Source organism: Lemur catta, chromosome 2 (assembly GCF_020740605.2).
Source record: "Lemur catta isolate mLemCat1 chromosome 2, mLemCat1.pri, whole genome shotgun sequence".
Lineage (NCBI taxonomy): Eukaryota > Metazoa > Chordata > Mammalia > Primates > Lemuridae > Lemur > Lemur catta.
Genome location: NC_059129.1, coordinates 147418068 through 147441269, shown reverse-complemented (window position 1 = coordinate 147441269; position 23202 = coordinate 147418068). Strand labels below are relative to the sequence as shown.

General features: G+C 41.6%; 1 long non-coding RNA gene across 3 annotated transcripts in view; it reads right to left on the bottom strand.

Annotated features, from left to right (window-relative positions):
• Positions 1-23202, bottom strand: part of LOC123633478 — a 44157-nt gene that overhangs the window by 2661 nt on the left and 18294 nt on the right. For 2 of the 3 annotated variants that reach the window (XR_006733604.1, XR_006733606.1), the window contains exon 6: positions 10070-10618. The exons of the other annotated variant lie outside the window; for it this stretch is intronic. This is a non-coding gene — a long non-coding RNA (uncharacterized LOC123633478). Of the gene's footprint in view, positions 1-10069; positions 10619-23202 lie in introns of those variants that run through there. 3 annotated transcript variants of the gene reach the window in all.

The following is a 23202-nucleotide window of genomic DNA, read 5'->3' as shown; positions in this document are numbered from 1 at the left end:
TGCTGTGCACAGGGGACCCGCAGACTCCAGAGGCCTCGCCTCCCCCCGGGCACTCACGTGGCCACTGCATCTTCTATTAAGTTCTCGTAACAAAGCTCCGTGCTCCAGCTGCACAAATAAATAGTGGGGTGAAAGCTCAGAGGGGTAACCTATACCAAGGAGCAGAAATTACTTTCGTAGGACTAAGGGCAAGGGACTGGGCACTTTACGTGCATTACCTCATCTGGCTTTGTCTACAACCCTGAGGTGAGTGTCCTCTGCCTTTTTCATCACCGTGCTGTCACCATCGCATGCTAGGATAACCTGGGTGTTTTCACCATGCTCTGTGTCCCCTCGCATCACACCCTTGCCTCGTGCTTTGAATTATTTCCCTACCATGGACACGCAGGCGAGTGTCTCTGGCTTCCCTCCAGCCCAGATGACTGTGCATTGCCCCAGCTCTTCACGGCCACTCACTGCGATGTACATCCAGAAAGAATTCCTCCGTGGTGATGCCATGTGAATATGGGTACTTAATTTGACTAAGCTCTTAAGAAAGGATGCCTCAGTCTACAAGTTTGGTAGCGCCGTGCACATTGAGTTTTGTTTTCCTGTACATCTGCATATACTTGACGTTCACTTGCCCAAATTTTGTCATTCAGAGGGATGTTTTAATTTGCATTTCTGTATTTGGTTTAGGCAGCTCTTGGTGTTCTTATATGGTTCTGGGCTTCCTTTGCTGCGGGTGCCTGTTACTGCCTTCTGCCCATTTCCCACTGGGATTGCTGTCTTTTCCTGTTGACTTGCAGAAGCTCTTGTTACACTGGACAATAATTCCTTCATAGGTTTTATGGTTTGTAAATCTTTTCTCTGTCATCTGTTTGTTAATTTTTTCCATAGTTTACTGAACAGAAAATTCTAATTTGGATGTGATCAAATTCAGTCTAGTTTGCCTACTGTTTTATGCTTTTGAAATTTTATTTAAGAAGTCCTTAAGGCAACAAGAATATTCCCTACATTTTCCTTTACTAACTTTATAGTTTTACCTTTCATAGTTAGGTCTTTAAACCATCTGTAGTTATCTTTTTATGTGTTAGGTAAGGATCTACCTTACTTTATTGTTTGTTGTGAGTCTACCTTGTTCTTTATACTTTAAACATAAAAGCCTTAAAAACTCTTGTGGGAGATACTTTAGGGGCCCCTGTAGCCGACCATATGGTTAAATTGCTTGTTGGCAGTGCCATAGTGTTCTTTGCCCTCTGCTGTGAAACCTCTTCCCACCGGTGTGTGGTCTCTGTGAGGTCGGGGTCTCTGTCACATGTGGCTGGCATGTGGCCCTCACCCAGCTGTCTCCAGCAGTGTTTGTTACATGCTGGGTGCACGTGGGCTCTTTTCCTGCAGCCAGTTTGTCCTTCTGAGAGAAAGCTTGAAAATGTTAATAGACCAAGACTAATGCTAATATTGCTCTACTATTAACTGGCTGTTTTCTCGAGGAAGTCGTTTTTCTTACTTTGTCTGTAAATCGGTGCCTGTGTGTCTCCACCATCTCATTCAAGATACAGGTTCTCTGTGCTCCTGGGTGGCCAGCCCACCCTGCCCTCCAGCCCCACTCCATCACTGATTGGCTTTCTGTCACAGTGATGAGCTTTGCCTGCTTTGGAATTTTATATAAGTGGAATTATACAGTATATTACTTTCCATGATCGGCTTTTTTTATCAACATGTTTTGAGATTCATCTGCTTAAGGATGTTGGTGGTTCATTCTTTTTCATTGCTGAGTAGTAGTCCATTGTGTGCATATATATATATATACACCATGATTTTTTAAATCCATTTATCTGCTGAAGGGACATTTGGGGGTTATTATGACATAAGATAGAGTGTGCTTTTATGTACAGGTGTAGGCGTGTATTGGGATAAATATCTAAGAGTGGAATCACTAGGCCCTATGATAAATGTATGTTTAACTTTATTAGAAACAGCACAACTGTTATCCAAAGTGAAGAGTTTACATTTCCACCAGCAGTATATGAGAATTCCAAGTTTTCCACACCTCGTATTGTCCATCTTATAAAATTTGTGTCATTCCAGTGGGTTTGTTAGTGGCATCTCACAAAGTTTAAGTTTGCATTTTCCTGATGTAAGCACCTTTTAATGTGCCTATTGACCAATGATATCTTCTTTCACAAAGTGTCTGTTCAGTTCCTTTGCCCATTTCCTAGTGAGTTGGTTTATTTCAGCATTCTTACTGAAGTGTTATAGAGTTCTTCATATGTGCTGGATACGAGTTCACTGACAGATCTACATATCTATGGTTCTAGAAGGAGATGATAGAGGAAATGAGGAAGAATCACTATTTATAGAGATATTGGGTAAAAGATACTAGTACTAAATCCAGGAAGCCCAGTGCAGAACAAATCAAAAGGATATCCACATTTAGCTATATTATAGTGAAAACTGCAGAATTTACTAGAGGGAAAGAGAAAACCTTAAATACAGACAATAGATTTTTGAAAAGACATCATTTATAAAGGTGTGGTAGTTAGACTCATGACTGACTTCTTAACTGTAGCACTGGAATTCAAATGACTGGAACAATAGCTTCAATATGTCTTGAGAGATATTAACTCTCAGCCTAGAATTACTTACCTTTCAAGTAAGAAATTGAAATAAAGGCTTTTTTAGACAAAGTCTGAGAGAAAAGAAATTCTTAATGGTTTACATTAGGTAGGAAAAAAAATGATCCCAAATGAAAGTTCTGAAATGTAAGAATGAATAAAGAGCAAAGTTGATAAATGTGGTTAAAATTAAAGCATGAACTATAAAATATAACGTTCAATTTGTGAAAAATATTTAGGCCAGAGCAACTGTAACACCAGCAGCAGAATATAGAAACAACAAAGGATCATTAGCTGCAGAACGGATAGTCATATGTTTATATAACAGGCTATTACACTACAATAAAAATAAACTGTTGCCTCACACATCAATATGGATTAATTGCAAAAATATAATGTGAAAGAAAGGAATCAAATTACAAAATAATACTTGGAGAATGACTCCATTTCTGTAAAGCTCAAAAACCGGCAGCACAGAGCAACGTGTTTTTAAGGGATGCACATACACAGGACCCAACGGTATGAAGACAAAAACACGGAGATGGTTAACACAGAATTAAGGACACTGGTGGTGGGGGCAGGAGCCAGCAGGAGGGGGCCTATCCAAGGAGCTTCTGCTCTTTCTGAGGCGAGGTGGTGGTTTCTCTGGTGTTTCTTTTATTCTTCAAACTGCACATATTTTAAAATACTTCCTTGTATGAGTAATTTCTAAATGAAAAATTTTAAAGAAGGAGTAAGTGGATGGCACAGAAGCCTGTTGGGGAACGTGGATGATAAACAGGGGTCAGGAGGTGGGATATGTAATGAAAGGATTGATTATTCTGCCTGGTCGGATCACTGTTGTGTTGCCAGCAGAGCTTTCCTTCTGTTCCCAGATGTGCAGATCTCAGTCACATTCAGGCATTGACAGCCTATTCCACTATGTTTTAGGGAACCGGTTCATTCAGTAGTAATCATCATCATTTAAGTCAACTGTTTCTTTTTAGGTATTTCTCTTTTCTTCCACTGAAGACTTTTCTATGCCAGATTATCAAACTGAAAATGATATCCTAATTACATGGAAACTACATTATTTGAATGCTGTGTGTTTTTGAACACTTGGCACTATAGAAAGAAGTGTATTTGGCTGAGTGTTGTTGTGAGTAGAATTCTATCAAGTGTTACCAAGAGAAATTTCATACAGAATTGAAAAAGAAGGCCTAGTATTTACCATTAATTATTTTTCTCTGACAAATGGACAAAGCATATAATTTTATTGTGACCTTTTTTTTAGTTTTTTTTTTTTTTATTTCAATAGATTTAGGGGGTGCAAGTATTTTGGGTTACATGGATGAGTTATATCATGGTGAGGTTAGGGCTTTTCAGGTACAATGTACATTATTATGATAATATTTTATAATTGAGTTTAAAATGAAAATAGAAGTTTTAAAAATGTATATGATTTAGAAAGATGTAATTTTCTAATTTTTAATTACATAATTTATTTTGAAAGAAAATCCATTCAATAAAATTAGTAGGTTATACATCATAAAGTTTGCTAAACATTGAAAGTTTGTCTTAGAGTTCTGTTAAAATAGATTGTGTACTAAGTGTTGTACAAAATACAGTTAGATTTGGTTTAGGGCTAGTAAATGTATATAAGAAGAAAAACATATAACAAATATTTTCAATGGTGGAATTGAGCTTTAATGTAACATTTTGAAACATCCCATTTCATTATGAGACATTGATTAATTCCTATTCTCAACTGCTGAGGAATGGAGAAACAAAAGAGATGGGAATGTTTGCCACTGGCCAAGAGTGAGACTGGCACTGTCACCAGTGCTGTCGGTGCAAGACGCAAGCCACACAGTGCAGGAAGCAGGGTCCCCATCATCCTGAAGGAAAAATAAAATTCGGTTGGCTTTTAATCCATGTGTGTGCGTGTGTGCACATTGTCCTCATGTGTATCAATCAGTATACACGGTATATTTTATTAGAGCTTTTGTTCCAAAAATATTTTGAGGACAATTAGAAAAGAAGATACAGAGTAAGGCTATATATATTAGAAGGGGATGAGAAGGATGAGGAAAAGAGAAATGAAGTTTAGGATCTAAAATAGAGCCAGGAGGAAACCTAATACGAGAAAGTCTTCCATGAATTCCTACAGCTTGTTAAGGATGTGTCACAAATTTGGCTTTTGGTATAAAGGGCAAGCTCAACATTTTAGTGATGGTCATAAAGCAAATTTGTTGCCCAGGTGAACCATAGCTTTTATTCACAATGCTAAAACCAGAAGGAAATTTATCCTGAGGGTTTTCAGAAAGGTAACCATTTTCTAATTGATGGCAGAGCATAGCCCTGTGTCTTGAGTAGTCAAGGTTGGGCTTTCGGGTGCGATTTTGACTAAACTGTCACTGGTTGTGTGATGAAGAGTGTCCCAGGACAGTCCTCTGCTGTTGCCTGTGCTCTTTTTCCCAACTACCAAGGAAATGGACTGTACAACTTACAGTATATTTTAGGCCTGGTGCAGTGGCTCGTGCCTACAATCCTAACACTTTGGGAGGCCAAGGAGGGAGGACTGGTTGAGGCCAGGAGTTCAAGACCAGTCTGAGCAAGAGCGAGACCCCATCTCTACTAAAATGGGAGGGGGGGAGAAAAGCCAGGTGTGGTGGCATGTGCCTGTAGTCCCAGCTACTGGAGTGCCTGAGGCAGAAGGATCACTTGAGCCTAGGAGTTTGAAGTTGCAGTGAGCTGTGGTAGTAACACTGTACTGTATCCCAGGTAACAGAGCGAGACCTTGTCTCCAAAAAAAGAAAAAGACACCTCCCCCTCCAAATTTACAATATGTTTAATCTTCAGATATGAAACAAGTACATTATTCTTGAACCTATGGTGAGTTTTGCATTGTTACACAGATATGTCATTTTCATCAGTTGTGTCATTGTTATAGACTGGTAAGTTTTTAAAAAGTTGGTAAAACTTGGGGATAGGTCCAATTTAATTGTGTAAAAAGATTAGAGCAAGCTATAAAATGTACAATTCATCATTACTGAAATCACAACTTAGAATTAAAAATATTTTTTATAAAATGGAACCAATGTTAATAATGTAAGTAGTGTATGTGTCACAGTAAAAACGGTTTATTTCTCCCAAATGAAAACTCTGCCTGTTATGGAAGGGATAGTTAAGTCTCTACTAGCTTTAAGATAAATAAATGTTTTACTTTTCTACTTTTAATTAATGTCACTGCATAAATAAGAGGTCAAAATCTAATGTAATTATTTGCAGTGTAACCTTTGGGACAATCATAATAAAGAAACTTTTTAAAGAGAAAGTATTTGTAATGCCTTCACTATTCATGAAAGATATAATGGAAAGAAAAGGGATTTTATTGGTTAGTTAATCCCCATAAAATCTACATAATCTTTCACATATATTTTTATTTCTCTTGGGTATACACCTAAGCGTGGGAATGCTGGGTCCTACGGGAGGTAAACACTTAAGACATTGCCCAACTGTTTTCCAAAGTGGTGGTTCCATTTTACATTCCTACCAGCGGTGTATGAGAGCCCCACTTTCCCCCATCCTTGCTAACATGTGGAGTTGAGACTGGCTATATAATTTGCTGGGTCTTGGGCAAAATGAAAACGCCGGGCTCCCTGTTCTAAGATCATTAAGGATTTCAAGATGAAAACAGGAGGGCATGAAACAAGGCGCAGGGCCCTCTGTGCAGGGGTTCTGTGTCACTGCACAGGTCACAGGCCCGTGAAGTCAGCCCTGCGTGGCCCGCCAGTCTCTTTCTTTCAGCCACTCGGGCAGGTGCGCAGCAATTCTCACTGTGGTGCAAGTCGCAGTTCCCCCACAACTAATGACATTGAGCATACTTACTTGTCTTCTGAGCATCTTCTTTGGTGAAGTATCTAGCCAGATTTTTTGCTTATTTTGTTATTGGGTTATTTATTTTTTATTACTGAGTTTGAGACCTATTTACATATTCTGGATATAAGTCCTTTATCAGGTACAGGCTTTGCAAATATTTCCTGCCAGTCTATGGTTGGTATTTTCACTCTAACAGTGTCTTTGGAAGAATATAAGTTTAAAATCTTAGGCTGGGCGCGGTGGCTCACGCCTGTAATCCTAGCTCTGGGAGGCCGAGGCGGGTGGATCACTCGAGGTCAGGAGTTCGAGACCAGCCTGAGCAAGAGTGAGACCCCCGTCTCTACTAAAAATAGAAAGAAATTATCTGGCCAACTAAAAATATATATACAAAAAAATTAGCCGGGCATGGTGGCTCATGCCTGTAGTCCCAGCTACTCGGGAGGCTGAGGCAGTAGGATCGCTTAAGCCCAGGAGTCTGAGGTTGCTGTGAGCTAGGCTGATGCCACGGCACTCACTCTAGCCCGGGCAACAAAGTGAGACTCTGTCTCAAAAAAAATAAAATAAAATAAAATAAAATCTTGATAAAATTCTGCGTGCTCTTTCAGAAAACCATGCTTCAGGTGTTATATTTAAGACGTCTTTGCCTAGCCCAAGATCACAAACATTTTCTATTTTCTTCTAGAAGTTTATAGTTTTACATTTATATTTATGGCCCATTTTAAGTTACTTTTCGTATATGTATGAGATGTGGAATGAGTTAAATTTTTTTTTTTGATACACGAGTAGCCACATTTTCCTGCACACTTTATTGAAAAGACAATCCTTTTTCCACTGCATGGCCTTTGCTCATCTGTAACGCATCTGTTTTCCATGCTTGAGTGAGTCTATTTTCCTTTTTTTTTTTTTGAGACAGAGGCTTGTTCAAGTCGCTGGGCTAGAGTGACATGGTGTCCGCCTAGCTCCCTGCAGCCTCTAGCTCCTGGGCTTGAGTGATCCTCCTGCCTCAGCCTCCTGAGTAGCTGGGACTGCGGGTGCCACCACCACACCTGGCTAATTTTTTTTTTCTATTTTTAGTAGAGACGGGGTCTCACTCTTGCTTAGGCTGGTCTCAAACTCCTGACCCCGAGTGATCCTCCCTCCTTGGCCTCCCAGAGTGCCGGGATTGCAGGAGTGAGCCACTGCACCTGGCCATGAGTCTGTTTCTGAACTCTCTATTTCGTTCTATTGATCTATTTGTCTTTATACCACTGTCTTGATTACCATAGCTTTATTAATCTTGAAATTGAGTGGTATTAGTCCTTGAATTTTGTTCTTTTTTTTTCTGGAGGACTTATTCTATGTCATTTGCATGTCCACATGAATATTAGAATCAGCTTGACAATTTCTATAACAGAGAACACTTAGATGTTGACTGGGCTTGTGCTGAATCTGCAGATCAATTTGGTCTGAACTGATGTCTGAGTGTTTTTCTGACCTGCGAAGAAAGAGTATCTCTCCCTTTGCTAAGGTCTCCTTTATTTTTACTCTGCAATGTTTACAGTTTTTGTAGTACAGGTCTTTTGTAGTTTTGTCAGATTTACCTGTAAATATTTCTTTTTAAATGCTATGACAATCTAATGCCACCAGTGGTATGACAAGAGGTGGAGCCCAGGTGGCAATGTGAGCGATGGCTTCCTCCAGAGCAAATGTTCCAAGAGACAGACAGTGGAAGCTGCTGGTTTCATGAGTCCTGGGCCTGGAAGCTGATACCATGTCATTTCCACCATGTTCCATTCACCAAAAACGTCCTGTATATTTTCTCTTCATCTCATCAGCTCTTTGCTCTGTTTTCTTTTATGACTTCATTTGCATTGAGTATTTTTTCATTCTTATTTCCTTTGTGGCCCATTAGCTATAAGTTTTTGTTTTACTGTTTTAGTTATTTAGCTTTAGGGCATGGTTTCTCAACCTTACATTTTGGGTTGGATAGTTCTCTGTGGGGGCACCTGTCCTGTGCAGCATAGGATATGAAACAATACCGTTGGTTTCTACCTTCCAGTGATATGACACCACTTTCTGTGCTGCGTAAGAGCCATACAGAATGCTCCACACTTCCATCGTTTCCCCTCGGGTCTCTATGGTATTGTCATATATGTTACTTACACATGTGTTATACACCCCAATTTCATTATTGTTATTTTTGTTTAAAGAGTCAATTATCTTTTAAAGACGTTTTAAAAAGAAAACAAGTCACATACTACCCATTTGGTTACCATGGGCAGATCTCTAAACATAATCTCATCTGGTATCATTTTTCTCCTGCCTAAAGTACGTCTAACATTTCTTGCATTTTAAGAGTGTGTTGCTGATTGATTCTTTCAGCTTTTATGTATCTTAAAAAGTATTTCACTTTAAACCTATTTTTCTTCTGATATACACAATTTGCCACTGTAACCATTTGTAAGTGTAGTTCACTGGCGTTAAGTAAATTCACAATGCTGTGCAACCATCATCATTATATATTTCCAATTTTCTCATCATACCAACTGGAAGCTCTGTAACCATTAGGCAATAACTCCCATTTCCCCTGCCCTCAGCCCCGGGTAACCTCTAACATACTTTGTCTGTATGAATCTGCCTATTCTAGATATTTCACAGAAGTGGAATCATATGATATTTGTCCTTTTGTGCCTGGCTTATTTCATTTATCATGATGTTTCCAAGATTCACCCATGCTGTAGCAGGTGTCATATAACTCCATTCCTTTTCATGGCTGAGTAATATTCCTCTTTGTGTACTTGCCACATTTTCTTTATCCATTTATCATCTGTTGATGGACATTGGGGTTGTTTCTGCCTTTTGGTTAGCGTGAATACAGTTGCTATGAACATTAGTATGCAAATGTAAGTTTGAATCTCTGTTCTGAATTCTTTTGGTTACACACCTGTAAGTGGACTTGCTGGATCATATGGTAATTCTATGCTTAACCTTTTGAGGAACCACCAAAGTGTTTCAACAATAGCTGCACCATTTTTCACTCTCAGCAGCAATATATGCGGGTTCCAGTCTCTCACAGGCGAGGGGGATGGAGGGATGGGATGGAAGATGCCTGGGCTGGGAGTCGGTGCCCAGTGTTCCCTCCTGATCTTAGATCAGACTCCTCAGCTTCTTGGCCATCGGAGCAGGGCTGCTCCCCATACCCACTGTGGCAGTCCCCTGGAGTCCCCCAGGCTTCACCCAGCAGCCCCCAGGTGACAGGTCCCCAACAACCCCCTTGGACACGCTCAGACACTCCAGGGCTTTCAACAATTAGAAGCCTGCCCTCTGCCGGCTGCTCAGTGACACAGACCCCAGGACCCAGCAACAGAAACAGGAACGCGCAGGCGCGGCTCTAGCGAGGTGGAGTCTGCGCTCCACTGCCGGCTGTGGTCGCGGCACTTCTGAGGGAAAGAGGCCAAGGCTGGGGCCGAGCCCGGAGCCCCAGCGCTGGATCAGCCTGGGGGCGGGCTCCGGTCCAGCCACCGGCGCACCCGGGGCAGAAGCTGCGCCCGAGGATCAGGCCGGCTCAGCCACGGTGAGGGAGCGGGGCCCACCCAAGCCACAGCCGCCGCCGCCGCCGCCGCCGCGTCCCCCTCAGGCTCCTGCCTTTGCCCAGAGCCCCTTGCTACCACCCGCTCGGTTTCCAGTTCCCCCTTCCCCGTGCAGCCCATTCACCTGCTGGGGTAAAGCCCTGTAGGTGGCACCGCCTTAACCTCCCTTCTTCCCAGTGACAGCCTTTCCACGTTCTCTTTGCCACCGTCTCCCCGTCCTTTAACCCTGACCCTTTCTTCTTTTTCTCTTCCATTTTATCTTTCTCTCTCTTCTGTGATCCTCACTCCTTTCTCCCAGTTTTTTTGCTCTTCCTTCTCATCCCCCTCACTGTTTTATCTCCGCTGACCCCTCCTCTCCATGTCCCTTCTCCCGTCTGTCCCCTCATTGGACGTCCTTCCTCGCCCGCTGCCACACCTGTCCCCATCTCCTTCTCCAGGCTTCAGGGGTCTAGGCAGGAACAATTTGAGGACTGTCTCTTCCCAGGAACTGCAGGGTGGGCAGATGGGGATTTGTAGTTTTCGTCTTCCTTTTGTGTTTGGAGAAAGGGGAGCTTGGAGGCGTTGAAGAGAGCCTGGAAGCCTTGTTACCTACTGTTATGGCAAAACCCAAGAGATGGTGTGTTACAGCGTGATAAAGACAGGGCGGACATGCATACTGAGACCTTACAAAATATTTAGCTTTTTGACGAAAGTAGCTAAAAAAATATTTTGATTTATATTTTTTTTAATTTTGAGCATCTTTTAGTGGGGAGATACAGCTTCGGAAATTTAAAAATATTTATTTACAGGCTGGACTATTGTAACTTAGAAAAAAAATGATTTTTCTTTTTCTTTTGGAGGCAGAGACCAAGGGCATTTGAGGACTGACAATGACCTTGCTTTGCAGTCAGATTGTGACAGCCTCTTTAATACCTTCCAAAGGGTTCATATGTTTTGCCTTCTCTGCTTTAGTTGGGAAAACCTTATATTTGCAAATTTTCTCCTTCCTGTTTCAAAATAGCTTGAGATTTCAGTTGGTTTTTTTCATTGAGTTGGATTACACGTGGTTTGCAGTACATTTATTAAAAACATTGCTCCATAATATGCAACGAGCTAAATGTTGGTCTCCTAGAGGGACAGACATTCTAGTCAAAACTAAATCCCAATAATCATATTCTCATAGAATGTTAGTCGTTTCCTATTTTCCCTCCATCTGGTTCTTTAGGAAAATGGAGCTCACAGGTTATAGGTGGCGGCAACGGTGTGTGTGGGGGGGTGAGCCTCAAAATTTTATTTTAGTTGGCAAGTCCCCCCCTTTTGGCCAAGATATGTCAGAGAGATGGCATCTATGGCCAAACTTTTATGACCTTTAACTTTCACATCCACTTAACTTTTAATGACCATTGACATATTGAAGTTTAGTTTCAAAGATCAATGAATTAGACAAAATCATCTTTCACAAAATACTTATATCTTATGATATTTTCATTAAAAAATTTTGTATGGAATTATTTTCCTTTCATCCACAAGTTTTAATTACATACATACACAGATGATCACATCAACTCTTAGAAAAACCTAGAAAGTTAAAGTAACTTTGAACTGTTAGTCGCTCATTTTATTGGCATTCCTAAATACAAAAATAACAAGGTATAAGCTTTAAACTTATGTTTAAGAACCAATGTTGTAGTATTTTACCTTATAAATGATCCAAATATTTTATGATTATCTCTTTTAAATTAACATAATGACTTTAAGATTTTCAATTATAGGAAAATGTTATTGATTTATATTTACCTACTTTATCTTATCTATTCATTTACCTTAGCAGTTTACGTAGATTCCAGCTATTGATTTAAATTACTTTTCTGTTTGCCATTTTTGTACCCTGTAAATTAGATCTGTAACATGGAACAGGGATTAAAATATAGTTTAAGTTACTGGCTTTTCAATCTTAAACTCATAAATCTTACCGAAAAAAGCAAGTAAGTCTTTCAGTAAGACTTAGTAAACAAATATGACATCACTTTTAAATGCTATAAACGTAGTAGACGTTTTAGAACATCCCATTAGATCCTTCCAAAATGTAACGTCCTGAAATAGAATTTATTGACATCATAGGGATAAAAGTGTCTCTGGTCCCCTAAGTCTGGGAGCAAATGCCCCCAAAAGGTCCCCGTGAAGACCTGTTGAGAATTTACTGCCGTGAAGGTTACTAGGAGAAAGGATTAACACTTATGTATGGATATCTTCAGAACGAACACTCAAAGGTACAGGGGAAACTGTCCACTATTTATGTGGAAAGCATGGACAGGGCAGTAGAAATGACTGGCCCAAAAGGGGGTGTGCTCATTCTAACAGGCCGAGTGGCAGAACCAGCAAGGCTTTTACAGTGAGATTCTGCTTGCCCTCTCTCGAGTGTGCCTTCCTCCCTTCTGGGCCGCAGGGCAGCAAGGCCCTTTCTGGCACGGGGTTTTACAGTAAAACAAAGAACAAAGCAGGTCAGATAATTACTTCATGGCCATTTTACATAGACTAAGTTTGGGTTTTAAGTCTAGCTTTTGAAGAACAGGAGTTGTTTAAAAAAAAAAAGTGTGCTCTCCTTGATTCTAACGGATGCTAATTGCTTCTGTAAATATGGCTTGCTGACCTAGCTTAAGTGAAGCCGAGATGGACTCGACAGGCCGGGCGGAGATAACCACAAGTTACTTCCTGATAAAGGGCTGGAGAGTCCCTGGGCCTTCCAACCAATTAACCAGATAAGAAGGGCAAGGCGTAATCAGAAGCCTGTCCTGCAACTTAAAAACCAACCAATCAAAAGGCAGTCCCACAGCTTGAAAACCAACCAATCAGGAGCCAAGACAATCAGCCACTTTTGAAGGAGCAAATGAATTAAGGGAGGGAGGGGGGATGGCATACCCCGTGCATGTAATCTGCTGAAATGTATAAAAGAAATTCACCCCCCGCTGTGCGGGATCCCTGCCCATGGAAAGAGACCACTGCGTTGGTGCTCCGGGCTTGGACCCCAGCTCAAGCTAGTCAATAAAACTCCTTTGCCTTTTTGCAGCCTCAGTGACTCTGTCTTTCTGTTCCTGGGGACGGGGGGAACCAGCTTTAACACTTTCACAAAAAAGGGGTTCTGGGTTGTACGACCTGCCTTGGGTACAGGGATTCTGGTTTTTATGGCCGGCTTCAGGGAGGGATTGGTATAAGACGCAAGCAGATGAGGCAAGGTCAGAACATTTTTGTTCCTGAAGCATTCATTTTAAGTTAAGTTTTCTGAATCCCATATCAACATAAGATCACCTGAGTGTAGACTGAGAGGAAGAGACAGAGAGAGAGAAAAAAAAAATCTCAGTGCCAGTCCTCAGCACCTCAAACAATGCTACAAAGAAGTAGCATGCTTTTTCCGTGAGGATCAAGATTAAGCTGTCTAGAAAACAATCTAAATGGTTTCAGAACAATTTTTTTTGGGGGGGGTGGACTGTACACTTGAGTACATGAAATATTCATAAAGAGTAAGACTGTTTTCAGATTCTCTGGATTGTAATCATCATTCACTTTTCATCTTAAAATAAATTACTACACAAAAATTAATAATTTACAAACGTTTCCCCAGGCACAAACTTTGTTACAGCCACATAATGTACACATAACCAGATCGCTTGTAAAGAGTGGGACAAAAATGGACAAGACCAAGGGAAAACTGAAGCTTTCAACTTAAGCTCTTCTAACCACAACTTCCAGGACAACTCTGAGTCCCTGACACTCCGGTTAACATTACATGACAGTGCGTTTAGAAACACCTTCTGTGTACCTCTCTATACACGCTGAATCAGTGGAGGTAAACTCTATCTGCCTTTAGGGTTAAAAGACCAAAACCGAAATGTTTTTATACCCCTTTGACCAATAACTGGCATCAGGATCTTCAGGTGGCCTTTCCATTGTAAATGCCATAAACAGTGAGTTATCTGGACATCAACAGAAAAAGTTAGCAGGGTTTGGAGTACCCAGAAGAGAAGAGAGAGAAATAGCTCCAGACAGTTCAACTCTATAGCGCAGTATGTCGACCGTTTCGGCTCCGAATTTTTCTGGATGTAATTTGCCCTTTCGTAAAAATTTGTGCACAAGCATTAGCTGTAACCAGCTGGAGCCCTAGCAACACCTGGCATGCCTTCCACTCTTTTCATTTCCAGAACTACTTGCAAGTTGAGGCACCACACACCAACTGCGGTGCCCCATGGGGGTCATTCTCCCTTGTCTTTCCTCCATTTTAAAGGATGTCCCATTTTTTCTTTAAAAGAAGCAACCGAACTGTTACACGGGGTTTTGTGTCGTGGATCAGAGTGTGCTGCTTGTGGGTGGGGCTCCTCAAGGTCTCACCACTGAGTGGCTCCCACCCTCTTAGGTGTCTCAGGTTTCTCTCTCGGAGGTCTAGCACCTCCGAGAGGGCTCCAAACGCCGAGTGATCAGCTCTTATATGCGTTTCCTGGAAGAGCCTTCTTTTAATTAACGTGTGTGGGGGGGGGGTTCCCTATGGGGCCACTCGTGCCTTGGGGAATCGCCCCAGGCAACTCCCACCTGGGACCCCGGTCGCCCGGGGCTCCCAAGGCTGGGAGGAGTAAGGTTGCCCCTTCTCTTCGGAGCTGAGGAACTCAGTCTCTCATTTATCTACCAACAAGACAGTTCAGTTTCCTCTTTCAAAAATGCACAGCAAAGCCAATTGAGATTAATTTTAGGATAAAAAGACAAGCGAGAAGACCCTTTAGGATGCACCTCCAAATCTAAGTTAGGATCCCAAACAACAATTCCTAGGAAAAGAACCGGCTCAGAGTAAACCAAGACCATCAACCAAAAATGGCGCTCGGGACGACCCACCAGTCCCACCAAAGGAGAAGCTCGGAGTCGGGGGGCCCAAAGGGGCCGTGCCAGTACCAGGCACCGCGTTCGGCCTGCTCCTTCGGTGGTCCTGAATCTTCCCCGAGCCCCACGCCCGGGCGTCAATCTCGTCAACGGAAAAGAAACCGAACTCCATAACATAATTTGAAGATTTAAGCTGAGCCAAATTTGAGGCTCATGACTCCAAGCCACGCCCAAGAGGCCTTGAGGAAGTGGACTCGCTGTGGCTGGTATGTTATAGCTTGGTTTTATGCATTTCAGGGAGACAGGGGTCATAGGTAAAGTCATAAATCAATACATAAGAGGCACACATTGGTTTCACCTGAAGAGGTGGGCCCTCTCGAAGCGGGCAGGGGCTCGCAGGTTATAGGCAGCGGCGGTGTGTGTGTGGGGGGGGTGAGCCTCAAAATTTTATTTTAGTTCGCAAGTCCCCACTTTTGGCCAAGATATGTCAGAGAGACAGCATCTATGGCCAAACTTTTATGAGCTTTAACTTTTATATCCACTTAATTTCTAATGACCATTGACATACTGAAGTTTAGTTTCAAAGATCAGTGAATTAGACAAAATCATCTTTTCACAAAATACTTATATCTTATGATATTTTCATTAAAAAATTTTGTATGGAATTATTTTTCTTTCATCTACAAGTTTTACTTACACACATATACGGACAATCACGTCAACTCTTAGAAAAACCTAGGAAGTTAAAGTAACTTTGAAGTGTTTGTTAGTCGCCCATTTTATTGGCATTCCTAAATACAAAGATAACAAGGTATAAGCTTTAAACTTATGTTTAAGAACCAATGTTGTAGTATTTTACCTTACAAACGAGCGAAACGTTTTATAATTCTCTCTTTTAAATTAACATAATGACTTTAAGATTTTCAATTATAGGAAAATTTTATTCATTTGTATTTACCTACTTTATCTTATCTATTCATTTACCTTAGCGGTTTACTTAGATTCCACCTACTCGTTTAAGTTACTTTTCTGTTTGCCATTTTTGTACCCTGTAAATTAGATCTGTAACACGGAACAGGGATTAAAATATACTTTATGTTATTGGCTTTTCATTCTTAAACTCATAAATCTTACCGAGAAAAGCAAGTAAGTACTGCAGTAAGACTTAGTAAACAAATATGACATCACTTTTAAATGTTATAAATGTAGTTGACGTTTTAGAACATCCCATTAGTTCGTTAGATCCTTCCAAGATGTCACGTCCCAAAACAGAATTTATTGACATCACAGGGATCAAAGTGTCTCTGGTCCCCAAACTCTGGGAGCAAACGCCCCCAAAAGGTTCCCATGAAGACCTGTTGAGAATTTACTGCCGTGGACATTACTAGGAGAAATGATTACAACTTATGCATGCACACCTTCAGAACAAACACTCAAAGGTGCAGCGGAAACTGTCCATTATTTATGTTGAAAGCATGGACAGGGCAGTAGAAATGACTGGCCGAAAAGGGGGTGCGCTCATTCTAACAGGCCGAGTGGCAGAACCAGCAAGACTTTTACATTGAGATTCTGCTCGGACTCTCTCCAGTGTGCCTTCCTCCCTTCTGGGCCACAGGGCAGCAAGGCCCTTTCTGGCACAGGGTTTTCTGGTAAAACAAAGTAAGAACAAAGTAGGTCAGATAATTACTTCATGGCCATTTTACATAGACTAAGTTTGGGTTTTAAGGCTAGCTTTCAGAAAAAAAGGGGTTCTGAGCTGTACAGCCTGCCTTGGGTAGAGGGATTCTGGTTTTTATGGCCGGCTTCAGGGAGGGATTGGTACAAGAGGCAGGCAGACAAGGCAAGAACATTTTTGCTACTGAAGCCTTCCTTTTAAGTTTTCTGAATCCCATATCAACATAAGATCACCTGAGTGTACACTTAGACAGAGAGAGAGATAGAGAGACAGAAGAAAAAAAAAAAAAACTCTCAGCGCCACTCCTCACCACCTCAAACAATGATACAAAGAAATAGCATGCTTTTTCCGTGAGGATCAAGACTAAGCTGTCTGGAAAAGAATCTAAATGTTCTCAGAACAATTTGGGGGGGGGGCTGTACACTTGAGTACATGCAATATTCATAAAGAGTAAGACTGTTTTGAGATTCTCTGGATTATAATCATCATTCACTTTTCATCTTAACATAAATTACTACACAAAAATTAATAATTTACAAATGTTTTTCCCAGGCACAAACTTTGTCACAGCCACATAATGTACACATAACCGGATCGCTTGTAAAGAGTGGGACAAAAATGGACAAGACCAAGGGAAAACCAAAGCTTTCAACTTAAGCTCTTCTAACCACAACTTCTAGGACAACTCTGAGTCCCTGACACTCCGGTTAACATTACATGACAGTGCGTTTAGAAACACCTCCTGTGTTCCTCTCTATACACACTGAATCAGTGGAGGTAAACTCTATCTGCCTTTAGGGTTAAAAGACCAAAACCGAAATATTTTCATACCCCTTTGACCAATAACTGGCATCAGGATCTCCACGTAGCCTTTCCATTGTAAATGCCATAAAGAATGAGTTATCTGGACATCAACAGAAAAACTTAGCAGGGTTTAGAGTAGCCAGAAAAGAAGAGAGAGAAATAGCTCAAGACACTTCAACTCTATAGCGCGGTAGGTCGACCGTTTCGGCTCTGAATTTTCCTGGATGTTATTTGCCCTTTCGTAAAAACTTGTGCACAAGCATTAGCTATAACCAGCTGGAGCCCTACCAACACCTGGCATGCCTTCCACTCTTTTCATTTCCAGAACTACTTGTAAGTAGAGGCACCACACACCAACTGCGGTGCCCCATGGGGGTCATTCTCCCTTGTCTTTCCTCCATTTTAAAGGATGTCCCATTTTTTCTTTAAAAGAAGCAACCGAACTGTAACACGGGGTTTGGTGTCCTGGATCAGAGTGTGCTGCTTGTGGGTGGGGCTCCTCAAGGTCTCACCACTGAGTGAGTCGCTCCCACCCTCTTAGGTGTCTCAGGTTTCTCTCTCGGAGGTCTAGCACCTCCGAGAGGGCTCCAAACGCCGAGTGATCAGCTCTTATATGCGTTTCCTGGAAGAGCCTTCTTTTAATTAACGTGTGTGGGGGTTCCCTATGGGGCCACTCGCGCCTCAGGGAATCGCCCCAGGCAACTCCCACCTGGGACCCCCGTCGCCGGGTCTCCCACACTGGGAGGAGTGAGGTTGCCCCTTCTCTTCGGAGCTGAGGAACTCAGTCTCTCATTTATCTACCAACAAGACAGTTCAGTTTCCTCTTTCAAAAATGCACAGCAAAGCCAATTGAGATTAATTTTAGGATAAAAAGACAAGCGAGAAGACCCTTTAGGATGCACCTCCAAATCTAAGTTAGGATCCCAAACAACAATTCCTAGGAAAAGAACCGGCTCAGAGTAAACCAAGAACATCAACCAAAAACGGCGCTTGGGACGAACCACCAGTCCCACCAAAGGAGAAGCTCGGTGTCGGAGGGCCCAAAGGGGCCGTGCCGGTACCCGGGGCCACGTTCGGGCTGCTCCTTCAGTGGTCCTGAGTCTTCCCCGAGCGCCACGCCCAGGCGTCAATCTTGTCAATGGAAAAGAAACCAAACTCCGTAACATAACTTGAAAGAGATTTAATCTGAGCCAAATTTGAGACTCATGACCTCGAACCACGCCCAAGAGGCCTCTAGGTAAAGTCATAAATTAATACGTGACAGGTACACATCCCTTTGGCCTGAAGAGGTGGGCCATCTGGAAGCAGCGGCTTGCAGGTTATAGGCAGCTGCGGCACTATTGGGGGAGGGTGAGCCTCAAAATTTTACTTTAGTTCGCAAGTCCCCCCTTTTGGCCAAGATATGTCAGAGAGACGGCATCTATGGCCAAACTTTTATGACCTTTAACTTTCACATCCACTTAATTTTTAATGACCATTGACATACTGAAGTTTACTTTCAAAGATCAGTGAATTAGACAAAATCATCTTTTCACAAAATACTTATATCTTATGATATTTTCATTAAAAAATTTTGTATGGAATTATTTTCCTTTCATCTACAAGTTTTAATTACACACATATACAGATGATCACGTCAACTCTTAGAAAAACCTAGGAAGTTAAAGTAACTTTGAAGTGTTAGTCGCCCATTTTATTGGCATTCCTAAATACAAAGATAACAAGGTATAAGCTTTAACCTTATGTTTAAGAACCAATGTTGTAGTCTTTTACCTTATAAATGATCCAAACATTTTATGAGTATCTCTTTTAAATTAACATAATGACTTCAAGATTTTAAAATATAGGAAAATTTTATTCATTTGTATTTACCTACTTTATCTTATCTATTCATTTACCTTAGCAGTTTACGTAGATTCCAGCTATTCGTTTAAGTTACTTTTCTGTTTGCCATTTTTGTACCCTGTAAATTAGATCTGTAACATGGAACAGGGATTAAAATATCGTTTAAGTTACTGGCTTTTCAATGTTAAACTCGTAAATTTTACCGAGAAAAGCAAGTAAGTCCTTCAGTAAGACTTAGTCAGCAAATATGACATCACTTTTAAATGTTATAAATGTAGTAAACATTTTATAACATCCCATCAGTTCGTTAGATCCTTCCAAAACGTCACGTCCCAAAATAGAATTTATTGACATCACAGGGATGAAAGTCTCTCTGGTCCCCAAAGTCGGGGAGCAAAGGCCCAAAAAGGTCCCCGTGAAGACCTGTTGAGAATTTACTGCTGAGAAGGTTACTAGGAAAAAGGAATAAAACTTATGCATGGACACCTTCAGAACGTACACTCAAAGGTGCAGGGGAAACTGCCCATTATTTATGTTGAAAGCATGGCCAGTGCAGTAGAAATGACTGGCCCAAAAGGGGGTGCGCTCACTCTAACAGGCCAAGTGGCAGAACCAGCAAGGCTTTTACATTGAGATTCTGCTTGGCCTCTCTCCAGTGTGCCTTCCTCCCTTCTGGGCCGCAGGGCGGCAAGGCCCTTTCTGGCATGGGGTTTTACAGTAAAACAAAGTAAGAACAAAGCAGGTCAGATAATTACTTCATGGCCATTTTACATAGACTAAGTTTGGGTTTTGAGGCTAGCTTTCAGAAAAACAGGGGTTCTGGGCTGTACAACCTGCCTTGGGTAGAGGGATTCTGGTTTTTATGGCTGGCTTCAGGGAGGGGTTGGTACAAGATGCAGGCAGACGAGGCAAGGTCAGAACATTTTTGCTCCTGAAGCCTTCGTTTTAAGTTAAGTTTTCTGAATCTGATATCAACATAAGATCACCTGAGTGTAGGCTCAGAGAGAGAGAGACAGAGAAAGGAAAAAAAAAAAAAAAACAACTCTAAGCGCCAGTCCTCAGCAACTCAAACAATGACACGAAAAAGTAGCATGCTTTCTCCGTGAGGATCAAGATTAAGCTGTCTGGAAACAATCTAAATGTTCTCAGAACAATTTTTTTGGGGGGGGGCTGTACACTTGAGTACACGCAATATTCATAAAGAGTAAGACTGTTTTCAGATTCTCTGGATTGTAATCATCATTCACTTTTCAGCTTAAAATAAATTACTACACAAAAATTAATAATTTACAAACATTTTCCCCAGGCACAAACTTTGTCACACCCACATAATGTACACATAACCTGCTCGCTTGTAAAGAGTGGGACAAAAATGAACGAGACGAAGGGAAAACCGAAGCTTTCACCTTAAGCTCTTCTAACCACAACTTCTAGGACAACTCTGAGTCGCTGACACTCCGGTTAACATTACATGACAGTGCGTTTAGAAACACCTCCTGTGTACCTCTCTATACACAGTGAATCAGTGGAGGTAAACTCTGTCTGCCTTTAGGGTTAAGAGACCAAAATGGAAATATTTTCATACCCCTTTGACCAATAACTGGCATCAGGATCTCCACGTAGCCTTTCCATTGTAAATGCCGTAAAGAATGAGTTATCTGGACATCAACAGAAAAACTTAGCAGGGTTTCGAGTAGCCAGAAAAGAAGAGAGAGAAATAGCTCAAGACACTTCAACTCTATAGGCGGCAGGTAGACCGTTTCAACTCTGAATTTTCCTGGATGTAATTTGCCCTTTCGTAAAAACTTGTGCTCAAGCATTAGCTATAACCAGCTGGAGCCCTACCAACACCTGGCATGCCTTCCACTCTTTTCATTTCCGGAACTACTTGCAAGTAGAGGTACCACACACCAACTGCGGTGCCCCATGGGGGTCATTCTCCCTTGTCTTTCCTCGATTTTAAAGGATGTCCCATTTTTTCTTTAAAAGAAGCAACCGAACTGTAACAGGGGGTTGGGTGTCATGGATCAGAGTGTGCTGCTTGTGGGTGGGGCTCCTCAAGGTCTCACCACTGAGTGAGTCGCTCCCACCCTCTTAGGTGTCTCAGGTTTCTCTCTCGGAGGTCTAGCACCTCCGAGAGGGCTCCAAACGCCGAGTGATCAGCTCTTATATGCGTTTCCTGGAAGAGCCTTCTTTTAATTAACGTGTGTGGGGGTTCCCTATGGGGCCACTCGCGCCTCAGGGAATCGCCCCAGGCAACTCCCACCTGGGACCCCCGTCGCCGGGTCTCCCACACTGGGAGGAGTGAGGTTGCCCCTTCTCTTCGGAGCTGAGGAACTCAGTCTCTCATTTATCTACCAACAAGACAGTTCAGTTTCCTCTTTCAAAAATGCACAGCAAAGCCAATTGAGATTAATTTTAGGATAAAAAGACAAGCGAGAAGACCCTTTAGGATGCACCTCCAAATCTAAGTTAGGATCCCAAACAACAATTCCTAGGAAAAGAACCGGCTCAGAGTAAACCAAGAACATCAACCAAAAACGGCGCTTGGGACGAACCACCAGTCCCACCAAAGGAGAAGCTCGGTGTCGGAGGGCCCAAAGGGGCCATGCCGGTACCCGGGGCCACGTTCGGGCTGCTCCTTCAGTGGTCCTGAGTCTTCCCCGAGCGCCACGCCCAGGCGTCAATCTTGTCAATGGAAAAGAAACCAAACTCCGTAACATAACTTGAAAGAGATTTAATCTGAGCCAAATTTGAGACTCATGACCTCGAACCACGCCCAAGAGGCCTCTAGGTAAAGTCATAAATTAATACGTGACAGGTACACATCCCTTTGGCCTGAAGAGGTGGGCCATCTGGAAGCAGCGGCTTGCAGGTTATAGGCAGCTGCGGCACTATTGGGGGAGGGTGAGCCTCAAAATTTTACTTTAGTTCGCAAGTCCCCCCTTTTGGCCAAGATATGTCAGAGAGACGGCATCTATGGCCAAACTTTTATGACCTTTAACTTTCACATCCACTTAATTTTTAATGACCATTGACATACTGAAGTTTACTTTCAAAGATCAGTGAATTAGACAAAATCATCTTTTCACAAAATACTTATATCTTATGATATTTTCATTAAAAAATTTTGTATGGAATTATTTTCCTTTCATCTACAAGTTTTAATTACACACATATACAGATGATCACGTCAACTCTTAGAAAAACCTAGGAAGTTAAAGTAACTTTGAAGTGTTAGTCGCCCATTTTATTGGCATTCCTAAATACAAAGATAACAAGGTATAAGCTTTAACCTTATGTTTAAGAACCAATGTTGTAGTCTTTTACCTTATAAATGATCCAAACATTTTATGAGTATCTCTTTTAAATTAACATAATGACTTCAAGATTTTAAAATATAGGAAAATTTTATTCATTTGTATTTACCTACTTTATCTTATCTATTCATTTACCTTAGCAGTTTACGTAGATTCCAGCTATTCGTTTAAGTTACTTTTCTGTTTGCCATTTTTGTACCCTGTAAATTAGATCTGTAACATGGAACAGGGATTAAAATATCGTTTAAGTTACTGGCTTTTCAATGTTAAACTCGTAAATTTTACCGAGAAAAGCAAGTAAGTCCTTCAGTAAGACTTAGTCAGCAAATATGACATCACTTTTAAATGTTATAAATGTAGTAAACATTTTATAACATCCCATCAGTTCGTTAGATCCTTCCAAAACGTCACGTCCCAAAATAGAATTTATTGACATCACAGGGATGAAAGTCTCTCTGGTCCCCAAAGTCGGGGAGCAAAGGCCCAAAAAGGTCCCCGTGAAGACCTGTTGAGAATTTACTGCTGAGAAGGTTACTAGGAAAAAGGAATAAAACTTATGCATGGACACCTTCAGAACGTACACTCAAAGGTGCAGGGGAAACTGCCCATTATTTATGTTGAAAGCATGGCCAGTGCAGTAGAAATGACTGGCCCAAAAGGGGGTGCGCTCACTCTAACAGGCCAAGTGG